This window comes from Ovis aries, chromosome 2 (genome assembly GCF_016772045.2).
Source record: "Ovis aries strain OAR_USU_Benz2616 breed Rambouillet chromosome 2, ARS-UI_Ramb_v3.0, whole genome shotgun sequence".
Classification (NCBI taxonomy): domain Eukaryota; kingdom Metazoa; phylum Chordata; class Mammalia; order Artiodactyla; family Bovidae; genus Ovis; species Ovis aries.
In genome coordinates this window covers 30503411-30520391 of record NC_056055.1, presented here as the reverse complement: position 1 = coordinate 30520391, position 16981 = coordinate 30503411, and positions in this window count along the sequence as shown.

Here is a 16981-nt window from a genome sequence, read left to right as displayed (position 1 = left end):
GGGCTCAGAGAAGCTGAGCCATGATCAATATTATGGAATGAAGAATTTCATACAATGATTGCGGGCAGAGATGGGGGAAGGAAGGATCTGAAAACGGGAGCTGAAGATTTGGCGAAAAGCCCTGGTTTTGGCGTATGAGTCAGAGTTCGCAGGAAATCTTGAAGGGACACTCACCCAGCTCCAGCTTTGGGTGGGAGACAGAGGGAAGGTCATTGGCTCATCACGGCCACCACTTATGTGTCTCCACAGCAGTGCACTAAGAGGCGGGCCCAGTGTTGCCACTGAGCAGAAGGGCTGGCCGTTGGGAAGGACAGGAATGCACAGTGGAGAGACAGTTCTCATCCCCTCACTCTAGGATGACCTTTAGGACCTTTCGCTTCTATCTTCCCCAAGTCTTGTTGAGTGTCATTTTCAATCAGCTCTAACTTGGAACCAGATAAGGAAGGGGATTCACGGACATGCAGCTGACAGTGAACCAGGCCAGCATACAGTGGGCAAGTCTGAAATCATCTTGTGGTAATGAATTCAAATAAAAGGCATAAAATGCCAGATGACATGACACTTTTAATCTCTAAGATTCTCTCGGAGAATACTTATGACAGACAGACTTCCTTTGAAGAATGCAGACCCCACCACTAAAGACAGGCCAAAAGTACTGAAGGACCAAGCAGCAACATGTATGGCTGTGTCTATAGCCGCCTTGTAAATAGACGAAATGGATGTTTTGTGTTCGGCAGTCTGAGGGAGGAATTTGGATTACTTGAACCGTGCCCTAGTGGTCTGCTGTGAATCCTCATCATGACCAATTCACAGTGACTCCTTCCTTGAGAAGGAAAGCATCTAAGAAATGCTGGTCTCCATTTGGTTGATTGACTTCTAAGCTCCTACTTCCAATTTGATACAAAGTTTTCATTTCACTGTCTCCTCTTTTTCCTCTCCTTTGGTTTTTTTTTTTTTTTCTCTTTTATTCTTGCTTTCTTTTCTCCTTCACGGGTCTGCATTTATTTATAGAGCACAAAATGATAGATGGATTGATGGATAAGGTCAGAATTGATAATAATGGGAAAGAGAAATGGATTGAGAATCAGGAGGCCTGGGTACTTCTGTAAGTATGGTGACTAAGGATGAAATTCTTAACAACTCTGAGGCCCCACAAAGTAGATTTCCGCAAGATTAAAACAAAAAGTACATGTGTTCTACTAGAAATTTGCTTTTGATATCTACAAGGCATTTTAATTTAATAAAAACTCAGAGAACTCCTACAGTAAAGCACTCTTTCCACCTTTGCTCAATCCAGTGTTTCCCACATTAATTTCACTCTGGAACCCTTTTCCCCATAATTTCTATTAATATTCTGCAGATGAAATACACTTTGGGAAAATTCTAGATGATGTGTAGGGTAGTTCTTTTACCTCTACGAAAGCGTGAACTATTCCATTTTTCTCTTAAAACTCAAACCACTATATAAATTTTAGTTACTAATTGAATGTTGATCTGCCTGGAAAGGGACACTTTTTTTTTGAATAAAGATTTCACTGAGGGCTAGTTCAAATGGCAATTTATACGATGTAGGTGCCAATGCGGAAGATAAAGGTTTGATCCCTAATCCAGGAGGATCCCACATGCCTCAGAGCAACTAGACCCATGTGCCACAACTATTGAGTCCATGCTCTAGATCCCGGGAGATGCAACCACTGAAGCCCCTTGAAGACTGTGCTCTGTAACAAGAGAAGCCACTGCAATGAGAAGGCTGTGCACCGCAGTAGATAGGAGTCCCCTCCTCCGCTTGCCGCAACCAGAGGAAGGCCTGTGCAGCAATGAAGACCTCACACAGCCAAAAATAAATAAATAAATACAATCATATTCTAAAAAGATGTAACATAAAGTGAAAAATGAATTTTCTGACTGTGTCTCCAGTCAAGAGACCAAAAGTGAGTTGTCAGTGTTTTTCAAACACTCACAGAGAATAATCTCATTCAAAAATGTTGGTTTTGAATTCCAACAGCAGTGATATGCAGAAAAATATTACCCTCCCAGTTTGTATTGGACTACATCAGATCTTCTAAATCAGGATGGCCAGCTAGAGTTCTGATCTTCCAAGTACTTGAGATAGATCAATTGGTGGAGGGTTGGACAGCTGTTGGTTCTCAGTGGAAATGAAAAGTTCAGTCATCCTGTTATGTAGATCTTTTGGGTTTACCACTAGGGGTCACTAAAGAGAGATGGGAGATAGTCAGTCTTTTGTAAGTAATTCCAGAATAGCCATGGGCTTTGGACAAGATTTAATTTGCATGTGGATAACCTGGGGATTTTGTGCAGATTTTGATTCAGGTTGGGGTGGGATGGGGGTGGGGGCTGAGATTTCTCTATTGCCATCATTTCCCAGGTGATGTCCATGCTGTTGGGTCTAGAACAGGCTGTTGGGAAAAGCTCACACTCAAGATGAAACATAGCCTCAATCCAGCTCTCTTGAAGGAAATGGAGATTATGTCTCATCCAGGCTGGGTCCATGGTTCTTCTCAACCTCTCCTCCTCTCTCTGCTTCCTCCTTCCCCATCCTCCATACCCACCTGATTCCCTCCACCTCCTCTTCCCTTTTCTGCCAGCTGTAGTTTGAGCTCAATCATCTTGAAGGACACCTTCCCAAATATTTGTTATAGCTTTTCCTAACGAAATCTAGCTTGGTGGCGTTGATATCTATTTGTGAAATACTCATTAAAGAAACAGAAGCACAGCAAACAGTTGAATACTTATTTCTTCTGAAAATTTTCTCTTTTGTGTATGTTACATTTTATATAAATGAGTTAAACTAGTCTGATTCTGGTTCAGCTAGACCAGAATAGACTGGTACATCATATGTCTTTGGTGTTGAAGGCTATTTGATTTTATTCTTCAGTACACGCATGCTAAGTCTCTTTAGTCATGCCCAACTCTTTGAAACTCTGTGGACTGTAGCCTGCCAGGCTCCTCTGCCCATGGGATACTCTAGGCAAGAATACTGGAGTGGGTTGCCATGCCCTTCTTCAGGGGATCTTCTCTACCCAGGGATCGAACCCACGTCTCCTGTGTCTCCTGCATTGACAGGCAGGTTCTTTACCACTAGCACCTTCTGGGAAGCCCCGAAATATTCTTCAGTCCCAGCTATAAAGTTATTTTAACCAATAAGAAACCTATTTTGTTTTTTTTCAGAGCTGAGAAAAAAAGACAATTGCTTACATAAAATCCAGAGTTTCATCTTCCACTCAATTCAGTAACTCAAAGGGAGTAAAAGTCTCTTTTGGTGTGAGAAATTTGTGAATGGATCTTTATGTAGACAAAGATTTAAAAAAATGTTGTAGATAGTTTTTTCCAGTTATAATTCAGAAAACTTGGAAAACACAGAACTTTATTTTAAAAAATAGTACTAAAATACCACCACTCAGGGATAACCACTATTAACAATTTTTGGAGATATTCCAGGGATTTTAAAAATATTTACATGCACATTCTCCTATGATTATGGAATACTGTTTTATAATCTGATGCTTTCACTTCATGATGTAAATATTATCCCTTTTCCATAACTACTTTTTACTCTAAAGTTGCTAATGGCTTTGCTGTAATCTATCATAAATATTCCACAATTTATTTAATTAAGTTGGACATCTAGGTTGGACATCTACTGTTGGACATCTAGGTTGTTCCTAACTTTTCAGACTAATAAAAATGTTTACAAACATTACTATACAGACATATTTGCCTTTACATTTCATTATTTGGTTTGGAAAATTTCCAAGGAATAGAACTTCCAGGTCAAAAGCTTTTGAAGTGTGCTACTAAAGAACTATTTGGGAAAGATGCTCAACTATTTGCTGGCAGCAGGAGGTGGTTAGGGGACTCTGAAGGCAAGAACAGTGCAAGGGGTTACACATGAAATCTACAGTCAGACTGCTCATATTTGAGTCAATCTTGGAAAGTTGTTTAATCTCAATGCTTCTGTAAAGTAGAGATGATACTAGCTCTTACACCATGAAGTTGTTTTGCAGGCCAAGTGATGGAATATACATAAAGCTGGACATGGTAAGCAATTAACAAATGGCATCTGCTTTATTACTGTTGTTATTTTCCTTCATGCTCAGTAGTGATCCCAGAGTCTTTAAATGCCAACTGGTCTATAAACTTGGCTTCTGCATTTCTGCCAGGGGCATCTGTTGAGGTCAAGGAGACTGGTTAATGACTGGGGAAAAAAACCCGTGAAGAGTGGACTTCAGAAGAAGGAGGTATAATAAGGCTGTTCTCCCCTGAAACCTGGGAAGGCTCACTGCAAACCTTTCCCAGAAATGAAGGCTCAAAAGAAATGCACCAAATGGAAACTTTCAGGGGTACCAGTGCTACCCTTTCACTTCATACAGCAGCCTCTTCATCCAACAAAAGACAAAGAGTAGTTTCTGCGGAAGGACAAACTCAAGCTACCTTAAAGAAGAGGGAGGAGGCAGGAGGGACCTGGGAGATGTAAAGCTTCCTCTGGTTTCCAGTTACGGTGGGGACACTTAGGGGTGTGTCTCAGGACAGGAAGGAGAAAATATTTCCTTAGGATATGAAGGTGCTACTTGAAAGATGTGCTGAAGAGAGAAATACAAGTATCTTATTAACACTAATTTGTAATGGTGTGCGGGGTGGACACACTTAAAAGGAAATCAAACTTCATGGTGATGAGGTGTGTCTGATTCAGACACTTTAGGAGATGAATGGCTGCAAGCTGCGTTGGAACTCTCCCCACCCCACACCCCAGCCTCAGGCGCTGGGGCCAGAGCTCACCCCGCTTCCCTGAAGAGGGAACAGGAAGGAGGACACGAGCTGTGGGAAGAGTTCACAGGAAGTGTGTGTTGAGAATGGGGAGATGGAAGGCCATGGGAAAGAAGAGGGTCCACAGGAACCTCCCCCAGCCTGGGGTGCTGGCATTTGGGGTCCCTACAGGGAAGAGAGGAGCCTTGTGGCTGCAGAGGGCCTCTGTCCCTGAGGGCACCCTCCGGGGGTTCACGCAACTTGAAAGGGAAAGTGTTTAGTCACTCAGTCGTGTCCCATGGACTCTAGCCGGCCAGGCTCCTCTGTCCTTGGGATTCTCCAGGCAGGAATCCTGGAGTGGGTTGCCATTTCCTTCTCCAGGGGATCTTCCCGATCCAGGGCTTGACCTCGGTACTCCTGCATTTCAGGCAGATTCTTTACCATCTGAGCCACCACGCCTCAGCAAAGAACTTCCACCTTCATTGGGAGCTGGTGGGAAGGAGTGACATGGTCCTAAGGAGACATGGGGAGAAGCCCCTCACTGTGGAATGTTTATGGTGAGCACCCAGCCTCAGAAATGCTGAAACCAACTTGCCTATGTCTTTGCACAGAGGCGCTAGAGAGGCACCACAAACAGCAAAAGCAGAGGCCCCCACAGAGCAGAGCTCAAAAATCCAAAAGTGCCAAAGATGGGCTGGTAGGACCTCAGAAGCTCATTTGGGAAAATGAGCTGGACTTCCTAGAGAACATTCTAGTTTTTCACAATTAGAGCAATTTTTAAAAAGTGGCTGAGAAAGATGTGTCCCTATCACATAAACTAGAGGTCAGCAAAGTTTTCCTGTGACAGGCCAGGTAGCAATGGTTTTGGCTTTGTGGGCCATGTGGTCTCTGCTGCAGTTCTTTGTATTAAAGTCTGAAAGAAGCCACAGATAATACATGAGCGAGTGGGTGTGACTGTGTTCCAAAAAAATTTCTTTACCCATATAGGGAGCTGCCTGGGTTTGGTCCACAGGTCATAAAGGTCACACTTTGCTAACCGGTGATGTATGTAAACATCTAGAACATTAGATCTTTTTTTTTTTTTCTTTCAGAAATTAATTTAAGAAGCCTGTGTGTGGCACTCTGTTATACTGACTTCAGATTTACCTTAAGCATTTGTTTCTGAGCCAACATGAGCTTATGGATTCCAGTCTCCTCACTGGGCTGTGAGGATCTTATCGAGATGCGTGATCTACAGGGCACATCAAACGTGAGGTGTTCTGTTTGCAAATTCACTTCTTCATGTGGTGAAGCTATAGTTGAAGCATACTCACATATAACATAGATGTGAGAATCTTAATTCATGTGAATTTTTAAAAGCTGGCTCTTTAAATTTTGTGACCTAGTTTGCAAGCAGGATTCAGTTCAGTTCAGTTCAGTTCAGTTCAGTCACTCAGTCGTGTCTGACTTTTTGTTACCCCATGGACTGCAGCACACCAGGCTTCCCTGTCCATCACCACTCCCAGAGTTTACTCAAATTCATGTGCATTGAGTCGGTGATGCCATCCAGCCATCTCATCCTTTGTCGTCCCCCTTCTCCTCCTGCCTTCAATCTTTGAAAAGATTGAAGAGAAAATCAAAGAGGAGAAACCGTTACAAAGATCTGTGAAACTATGAAGAGATGATAAACAGATTCAAAATTCATGCCACGTGAAAGACACAAAACTGAAGACCTGCACCTTGCCTGTACTCTCCCTCCTTTCCCCAAAGAAGATATAAGATAGACTCACTCTTCTCTTCTTTAAAGTAAGCTGCATTCATTTTTCTGTAAATAGTCATTCAATACAGCTCAATAACAAGAAAACTAGCTTAAACAAAATGGAAGTTTATTCTATCAAATTGAAGGAGATTGAAATTTGACAAGTCCAGGCTGGTATGGAAGTCATTTTGGTATCCTCAGGGACCCAGGCTCCTTTCTTTCTGTTGCAACTTCCTAAGCCTGGTCATGGTCCAAGGTTGCTACCCAAGCTTCAGTCATCATATCTGCATTTTGATCAGCAAAAAGGAGGATAGAAGGAGAAGGGTACATGTCATTGGCCAGATCTTAGTTACCCACCCGTATCTAGCTACATCAGAGAGTGGGAAATGTAGACTATTTAGGTGGGTAACAGTATAGATAGAAGAGCCTGGTGGGCTACAGTCCAGGAGATTACAAAAGAGTCAGACATAACTTAGTGACTAGACAACAACAATAACAAAGAGCCCAGATTAAAGTTGGGGTTCTTTTTTTTAATTAGAGGGTGGTAGATATTGAGAAGCATCTACCCATAGAGGGTGTGCGCAGTTGCTCAGTTGTGCCTGACTCTTTATAACCCCATGGACTGTAGCCCACCAGGCTCCTTAGTCCATGGGATTTTTGAGACAAGAATACTGGAGTGGGGTGCCATTTCCTTCTCCAGGGGACTCATAGGGAGAGACAGATATTAATCTAACAATGATTCAAAAGTATAAGTGATTAGCTGTGAGAAGTATTATGAAAAAGACAAAAAAAAAAAAAACCCTACTGGAGTCAATAAAAATCTATTTGAAAGAGCAGGGAGTGTTTAAAAAATACTACTCTTGAAAAGGGACTCTCGGCTGGAACTTGATTGATGGGTAGGTGTCATCCAAGCATAGAAATAGTAGGAAGAGCCTTCCTAGCAGAGAGCACAGTGTATGCAAATCCAGGCATCCTGGAGAGCTGGGCTCTGCTATGGTCCAGCAGCTGAATACAGGTCATCATTGTAGACCTGGCGTGCAGTCAAGGGAGAGAGGCCTGTGGCTGAGCTGGGAAGCTGGGGAGGACTCAGAATATCTCAAGTCATGTTGAAATTTTTGAAGTCATGGGGAGGACTGGGGAGGACTCAGAATATCTCAAGTCATGTTGAAAATTTTGTTTTAGGCACAACAGGAAGTCATTCAAAGATTCTAATTGGAGGGCTGGCTCCATCTGATTTATGTTTCATAAGGGCCCTTCTGGCTGCCTGCTGCATGGGGTTGGCTGGCTATAGGGTGGGAGGGAGAGGAGGTTCCCAGTGCAGGAGGCAGACAGTGGATGGGGACAGACAGTCGGGATAGAACAGAGGGGTCTTGGTAAGGACTGGCTGTGGGGGATGGGCACAGGGGTGCTTTCTGGGTACAATGGTTAATGCTGAGCACCACTGGCCAAGAGACTCTGTTCTTGGGGGCGTTATTAACTCTCAAAGTCTCAGTCCTTAGGGAACAAGGGGTGCTGGCTGCTAATGAGGCTTCAGTCTTCCTGTCTGGGATCAAAGTGAAAAATCACAAAACAATAAGATGGGCTTCCCCAGCCAGGTTTTTCTAGCATCTGTCCCTTGTTGCTGCTGCCTTAACCACCTTAAAAAGTCTTTCCTGTAGCTCAAATGGTAAAGAATCTGCCTGTGATGCAGGAGACCAGAGTTTGATCCCTGGGTCGGGAAGATCCTCTGATGAAGGGAATGGCAGTCCACTCCAGGATCACTTGATCAGCATCTGGTTGGCTTAGAGCCCCCAGGGCAAGACTGGAAATGACAGGGTAGGGAATAGAATTGTTAAGACATGAAGGGAGGAGATTCATTCTTTAGGTTCACACCCATTTAGGTGGTGTGCTATCTTGGTGCTCAGGTGACTGATGGATTTATTCCAAACTATAATCAACCCTGGCAGTCTCCGAACTGTAAGGTTAGGCCCATCAAACCTGCCTGCCTTACTGTTTGGAAACGAAGCTGTTTCTCTGAGTCCCTGACCCACCACTGATCGCAAGAAGTTGGCCTGTGTCTTGAGGTCATTCCTGGACTTGGGTTAAAATTATAAGCTTAAGACAGAAACAAACTGTCACTTCCTTGTAAATCAAACAACACTGATGGAGCAAAGCACAAGCTCAAAGGTCAGCACTGACATTGCTAAAATGTTTTCTTTGCTTTATATTTTAATCATGCAAGTATAACTGGAGATGAATAATAAACATAGTGTACTTGAGAGTTTTGTTTTCAGAGAGTCTGGACCTATGAAATGAGCAACCCCACCACATTCACTGTGAGCCTTGTCAAGAATTGCAGTTTGAGGCAAAAGTGCTAAAAAACATGAACTGAAGTAAACGGTACAGATGGAACATGTAAAGAGTCCAGATTTGTTATCAATATCCTCTTGTCACCCCTGGTCAATGTGCCCAACTAGATTTATCTTCTTGCAACAGACATACAAAAATATCACATTCCTTTATCATCAAAATATTGCAACAGCATTATCAGAACTCCTTGGGGGCCTGATTTTCTTGGTAGAGGAATTACTGACACCCAGCTCAGCGCTCAAGGCTGAAAAATGTAATTATCCCATGATCACCAGGAGTACTTTGTTCCCTGGATGTCTCTCATCTACAGTGCATTTTCTGGATGCCTTCCTCTTCCATTAAAGCATTTATGTCTATAGAAGTTCTTTAGAAGTCACTGGGGCTCTAAAAAATGAAAGGGAATGAATTTTAAAACCACAGTTATTTTACCTACTTCTTGGAAACAAAAAATAAAGGCTGACATCTGGTAAGTAAGAAACTTCCCCTGGAACCCAAGTAACTAACTTTTATTTTCTCATCATGAAAGGGGCGGATCTCCATTGGTGGCCTTTCTTATTTACACCACACACATGGCGATGGCTCCGACATCCAGTTCCTTTAGTATAAACAGAAAGGATGGCCTTTTTCTGTGGAAGTTAATGAATTGAAAAACAAAGCTGTTCTGTATACCCACTTCTTCCAAACGAATAAAAGAACTACAGTGTTCTGAGACTTGGGCAAAATAGTTGCATTCAAATTAATTTTGCCCCTTTTACTCTCCCCCTCCCCACTTCCCACCACTCCCCCCGACTCGCTTTTTCAGGAGAAAAAAGAACCATTTAATCACCTTATAAGGGCAGAGAGCATTAAGGGAATAGAGCGAGAGTCATGAGGCCCAGATCTTATTCTTGGCTCAGACGGGGCCTCACTGGGCGATCCTGGGCCATCCCTTAACCGCGAGCCTCTGTTGATGCAGCTGTAATATGGGGACGCAGATGTGTGTGTGTGGTACCGATGTGGGACCTCGGGGAGAGGTCCAAAGCTGAATGTGGGGTCCATTTTGCTGGTTGTATGCTGTTTCCAATTTGAAAAGGCTGTCTGCAACTTAGGAATTACAAAGTGACCTGGTACGTCTTAGATAGATAACTGGTGTATGCTGCTAAGTCACTTCAGTTGTGTCTGACTCTGTGCGACCCCATAGACAGCAGCCCACCAGGCTCCCCCATCCCTGGGATTCTCCAGGCAATAACACTGGAGTGGGTTGCCATTTCCTCCTCCAGTGCATGAAAGTGAAAAGTAAAAGTGAAGTTGCTCAGTCGTGTCCGACCCTCAGAGACCCCATGGACTGCAGCCTACCAGGCTCCTCCATCCATGGGATTTTCCAGGCAAGAGTACTGGAGTGGGGTGCCATTGCCTTCTCCGAATTGGTGTATAGATGCATGAAAAAGAAAAAAAAAAAATGTCCTAAGGGCCTCCAGGCCTCTTGAAATTAGATTGCCAGGGCAATAAGAGCTGCTAGTATCTGATTTTATAAATAGCTCATTGCAAAAGTAAAGTATGGTTCATGGTTTTGTTTTGTTTTTTTTTTCTAAAAAAATTCATGTGGTGTTTCCTACAGAGTATTTGAAGAATAAAGGAAGAAAAAAAAAGGAGTGGGCATGTCCAAGTTCCTCTAGGCAGCACCTGGGAGCCCTTCTTATGGTAGAAACCCAGTCAAACTCTGTACCCGGGCAGGGGCCCGAGGGATGTTACCCCTTCCTCTGGAATTTGATTGTGTTCACCGACCAGAGTCACTTGATGCTAACTGCAGGTCCCTTTTGCAGGGTTCCTCATAAACCCAAGCAGAGGGAACAGAAGCTGGCTGAGACCACCTTCTACCAACAAACATGCCGCTCCATGCTTCTTCTGACTTTGTGGAAGCCCAGCAGACCTGCCTTCTCTTGGCTTGCTTTCCTTTCTGCCCCAGAGCTCCCCCGCCCTGCCGCCATGGCTGCCCAGACCTCAGCTCACCCATCAATGCATAAGAAAGGGTCTTAACAGGGACAGTAAAAGAAGATTCATGTCCAGTAGCCGAAAGCCTGAAGTTGAGAAAGGAGACCCAAGAGTTTGTCTTACTGCTGTTGTGGTGGGTGTCTTCGAACTTGGATTGGGTTAATCATCACCTGCTTGCAGGTTGCTTGGAAATCACAAGCGGTAATGGTGATTCTGACCCAAGAAAGGCTGTAGAATGAAGGCTTCAACCCACCCTTCTCTCTCTCCCTCCTGCAAACACTTCCCTTAACTCTACCTGTCCAAAGAGGATTCTTAGTCACAAGAGACACAGAGCTCACATTTGACTGGCTTCCAAACATGCCTTTAAAAAGTTCTGTGCTTCTCTACATATGTACTTCAGGTGTGCTAGGACTGGGTCTTTTTGCACACCTTACCTACTTTACTTCCCCAATGGCTCAGTGGTAAAGAATCCAGCTGCAATGCAGGAGTCAAAGGAGATGTGGGTTCAATCCCTGAGTCAGTTCCCTGGAGAAGGAAATGGCAACCCACTCCAGCATTCTTGCCTGGGGAATCCCATGGACAGAGGAGCCTGGCTGGCTACCGTCCAAAGGGTCGCAAAGAACTGGACACAACTGAGCGTGTGGTAACCATATATACCTACTTTTCTTACCTTCCCCTCCTGCTTCAGTCACTGCCAAAGTGAAACAGTGGCCATGTTTTCCTTAAAAGCTGATACCCACCCTCCCCACCTCCACTGCTTGCAGATGGAGGCCAAATTTCTTTGCAGTGCCTACAAGACCCTTCCCCACCTGGCTCTGACCCAACTTCATCTCCTCTCCCCCCCAATTCTGTCTCTGCCCCTACCTCTTTCCAAACAGCTTCAGGTCTGGGAACACATCATTCCTACTCCTGTAGTGCGTTACCTACCTTTCCACTCTCTTATTCTCCCTGCTGAATTCCCATGCATCCTTCAAGACCCAATTCAAATGTGATATATTAAAGCCTGGGGCTGCTTCCGTCTCTGTCTGTGGGCAGAGTTAATTGCTCTTTCCTCTGAAGTATCACTGCCCCTCTGAGAGTTTCTCTTCCAGAGGAAGCATCACATTGTAGGGGACCTACTGCTCACATGCCCATTTCTCTCCCTAAACTATACGTTCCTTATGGTCAGGGGTAAGATCTTATTCATCTCTATGATGCTAGTTCCTAGATCAAGGCCAATAGATGTTCAATAAGCTGGCCAAAAATACATGTATTCAACTCTAGGTTCTAATCAATATATTCCTTTGCTTTAGAGTTTGAAAATATCTAGAAATTGTAATTAACAATATCTTAGATAAGTTTTCTGAATTTTGGAGGATAGGTATAAGTGTAAGCTCACCATTAGAACCAGTGCAAAGATGAAGATTCATTTTTAGACTACAGAAAGAAAAGTGTTAGTCATTCAGTTGTGTCTGACTCTTTGCAACCCTGTGGACTATTGTCTGCTAGGCTTCTCTATCCATGGAATTCTCCAGGCAAGAATATTGGAGTAGGTTGCCATTCCCTTCTCCAGGGAATCTCCAGTTCAATCTCCCGACCCAGGGATTGAACCAGGGTCTTCTGCAATGCAAGCAGATTCTTTACCACCTGCGCCACCAGGGAAGCCCTAGAGTATTTCACCTAGAGTACGGAGCTTTACCTAGAGCACAGAGCTCTAGGTAAATGAAAAAGTCCTGTTTTAGATCAACTGCATTAGGAAAGAAGTTCACATACACTAACCTGAGTAGTAATAACACTTCAGTTTTCCTCAGTGTTTACTGCGATCGGACACTGCTCAGTCCTGCCTATGCATGTACAATGGGCCCCTGCAACAACTTTTCAAGGTGGGTATTAGGATTCCAGTTTCACAGGTGGGTAAACTGGAAATGTGGTAAGTTTCAGAGTCACGTAGCTGGTAAAGGAGGTATGAACCTGGAGGGCTGATGCTGGAGCCTCTTTGTTCTACCACCACCCATTGCACCCCCACCTCCCCCACCACCACACACACAGTGCCATCTGATGAGCAAAAGGAGTCTGGTCAGTTGTGAAAGAAACATGAATAACAATTTTAGGAAACACCATGTGTCAACTACTGTTCTACCTATTAACTCATTTAACACTGGCAATGACCTTGTGAGAAGGGTACAATTATTATCCTCATTTTACAGATGAGAAAACAGAGACAGAGAAGTTAGCCGTTTGCCCAGAGGCCACGTAGCTAATAGGTGGCAAATTTGGGATAGAAACCAGACAGGCTGGCTCCAGAGACCTTGCTCTTAACGACCCTGCTCGGCAATCTCCCAGGAACCCTGGGATGAGGATAGATGTTCAGACAGGATCCAAAGCTGTGGGAGCATGAAGAATTGGAGGTTCTCAGGGACCATCCCCAAGGCCCACCAGAAAGCCCATCAGCTCCTCTCAAGCTCCTCTATAGACGCATAGCCTCTAGGTAAAAACAATACTCTTACAAGGCAAACTCAGGCTTCACGAGACGCAGTCCAGAGGACCACCCCTGCTTCTTCTAAAAAACATTCTGGGACTCTCAGAAGGCTCTGTTCTCAAGGGTCCTGCTGTTGCCTGGATCGGTGCAATCGCTGTTTCCTCCAAATTCCCCCATAAGCATCATCTTCTTCTAGTATACGTAGCTTCCCTCTCCCTTCTAGCATCTGTTTATCACAGCCCCAACTTTCCTTATAACCCCCACTTGGCAGGACCCCTGGTGGCCTCCTTTACCTGTCAACTTGATTCTGTCTGATGACTTTGCATTCAATTCTCCACTTCATGCACAGCTCCTAATCATTTTATTCCTTTAACTTTTCCTGACTCACATTTTTTGGAAGGAAGGCACTGGTAAGTCTCATTCATCTGTTCAAATAAGATGGCACAGGTTGCTGGCCAACCTATAAACTTACTGTCCTTGGCCCAGGTATGAGGACTTTGAGCTTCGGGGAGACAGATGGGGACAAGAGGGTAGTGGGCAGGGCAAAGACACATGGGGAAAGACATGGCCATCTAAGGTTGCCTCTTCATCAAGGACTGAGGGCAAGGTGGTCCCTTTTGAAAAAGCTACATATGGAAGCCACAGTGATGGATGTGGTGGGTAAAATACTGTAGAGTGTGAACAGTCTCTCTATTGCACATATAACCAACTCACTCCAGATCCAAGAAATCTTACTCTATAACTAGAGGCAGAAGGGTGTTCCTACTGGTTAATATCTGAAAAACTAACTGATTCAGTCAGGTCCCAGCAGAAAACAGATGGCAAAGGCAGGCAGGATAAGCAGAGAGAGTTCAGTGAAGGAACTATTTACGAAGTAGTGAGTGGGCAGGGTATAGGGAAGCCAACAAAAGATGGTGATGCATTGGGGGGCTATGCCCATCTCTGGGCCTAAAGGGCAAGGTAGGGAGTGGTTACTGGAGCCCAGAGACAGCGGTACCATTACTGTGTCTGTGTCTTCAGGAGATGGCCACCCAACAGCCCCATGGCTCTAGGGAAAGGAACAGAGTCTCTGCTCACCTGTGACTCAGAAGGAAAGGAGCCAGGAAATGCAACACCCCCTCCCTCCTCCTCCTGCTCTTTGATCTACGGCCAGGGCCTCGCTCCAGCTGCACCACGCTGGAGTCAGAGGGCAGAGAGGACCACATGAAGACTCTGTAGAGTCTCCCAGGGCACACAGAGCATGTGGAGAAGGTGGAAGGGGTGCGGGAGGGGCAGGAGAAGACACTCAGCACAGTGATTTCCTTGTCCTAAGGCCCTTGTTGTCCCGAGGTAACCGCACTGACGTGGTGCCTAAGAAAGTAGTGTATTCCTTGCTTATTACATTTCACATATTTTCAAGGAAATCAGACTGTTAGCATACCACATCCTGGAGCTTCAAGTATGTTTTCCTGGGATCTCATGAGAATTTCCACTTCAGTGGAGAGTAGTTGAATATTCCCATAACACCAAAAAGGAACAGATGTGGGAGAGAACGGGATACAACAGACCTCCAAGGATTCATCGTTCAGCTGACGGCATGTGGTAGGGCTGGCAGTGAGACCTGTGAACCAGGGGCAGGTGGGCATGTCCACACCTCAGGGGATGGCAGGATATGACCACCTTGGTAAATGTCAGGCGTCCAGAATATAAGGTGCAATCTAGGAGAGAAATGGGAGACAGAAAATGCTCAAAGGGATTTATTCTGAATTTATTAAGGTTTAACTTCTGCCATGTTGTACAATGGGGATTTCAAAAAGAAATAACCCTTAATGTAAAAAAAAAAATTTTTTTTTCACACTTACCCCTGGGAGTGGCATATTCTCTCCCCACAGCAAATGCTATGGTTGCTGTTTTGAGTGGAGAATAGCATTTAAGCCCAGAACGACAGCACAACTACCATATCTGCATTTTCTTTAGGATAGAACTGTTCCCAGAGGAGGAGTTTGTCCTGAGTTAAAAGGTGTTAATTGATGTAAGTGTTCAAGTCTATAAAAAGTCGATGATAGAATAAGATATGGCACTCAGTGAAAGTTGCTTCATTATTTCATCTTTGAAGGCCCAAATGAAGGCATGTTTAGATAAAAAAAACCTCCCAGGGAGTTAAAAATGTACTGGCCTCAAGTATATCTCTTTCCCATCACTCATGCACGTTCACACAAAGAGGAAACCACTAAGGGAGGCTTGATGTTTAGTTGTTCTAGAAGTTGGTGGGAGGCAGGAAGGTTGAAGGTCCTGGCATGTGCCTCTAATTTATTTCCTTCTACTTTCCCAAGAGTGGGAGAAAAAATATTTGTGATTCATATTATTAAAAAGTTCGTGCTGTCTGCTTAGCGCTTACCTATAAGCCTTTCAATTCTCTAGGCCAAGAATGAGCTTCGATCTCCAGATTAATTCACTTAGTAGACTCTGATTTTGTGTAGTTTCCCAAAAGGTAAGTATGAGTATTTTTTTTTTTTCCCAAAAAGTCTCTTTGAACATTCTGCTGTGTTTTTTACGTCTTCTTCCTGCAGCATTAGCCATTCCACACATGATTGTCCGAAGGCAAAGGCACATTTTGAAATAGCCTTTCTACTTTTCAAGCACACACTTGCATGCTCACTCTCTCCATTTTAATCTCTTTGTCTCTTCCCAACACACAATTAATACTTAAGAGGTGATGGCTGGTGTTTCCCGAACAAAATTGAGGACTCCAAGCCTTCATCACCTACTTAAGATGAATGACGGGACACATGACAATCCTCCTGGGTAAAAACCTCACTTTTGGCATCTGAGCATTCCTCTCCTAAAGAAATTACGATACTCTCCTTTCTTCCCTGTAGCTCAAATGGTAAGGAGTCTGCCTGTAATGCAGGAGACCTGGGTTCAATCCCTGGGTGGGAAAGATCCTCTGGAGGAGGGAATGGCAATCCACTCCAGTATTCTTGCCTGGAGAACCCCATGGACAGAAAAGCCTGGAGGGCTATAGTTTGTGGGGTTGCAAAGAATCGGACACAACTGAACGACTTAACACTTCACTTCGCTTCCTTTCTTCAGCTATCCTTGGGCAGTGATTTTCATACTGCAGGTCCTAAAATCAATGCAATGGCTCATGACTAGCATTAAACAAACAAACAAAAACCGGTGAAGTATAATTTAAAATATCAAAATATGCTGCATACATTAAAACAAATACAAGAGTGTTGTTTAGTCATGCCTACTTGTATACGCTTGTGTTGGCTTACAGTGTAAAATATATTTCTTATTATGGATCACCTTAAAATTCTGAAGTCATTGAGCTTAAGTTGGTTATTGAGAGGCAAATTCTTCAGTTCACAGCCACATTTTGAAGGCTTGGACTTGTGGTCTGGTTGACCAGGTCCTCTGCTGTCTTGAAGGTCCTTACCTATCCATGTTTCCAATTTCTTAAAAACATTTCCATTCCTAATTCAGTGCTCCCAACTGCTGCTCTCCTCCCACCGGGTAATCCTTCTTCCAAGTGACATTCCAGGGCTCAGAAAGGGATTACCTAGAGAGCCATTCTAGAGAGCCTAGCTGTTACCTAGAGAGCCTAGACTTTGGATTCTGCTATCTAGGAGTCTGTTCAGGGGTGAACCTGGGACTGGTCTCATAGAAAGACTTCTGTTCTTTCCTTTCCCTTCTGGCATACCCTCTCATACCTCCAC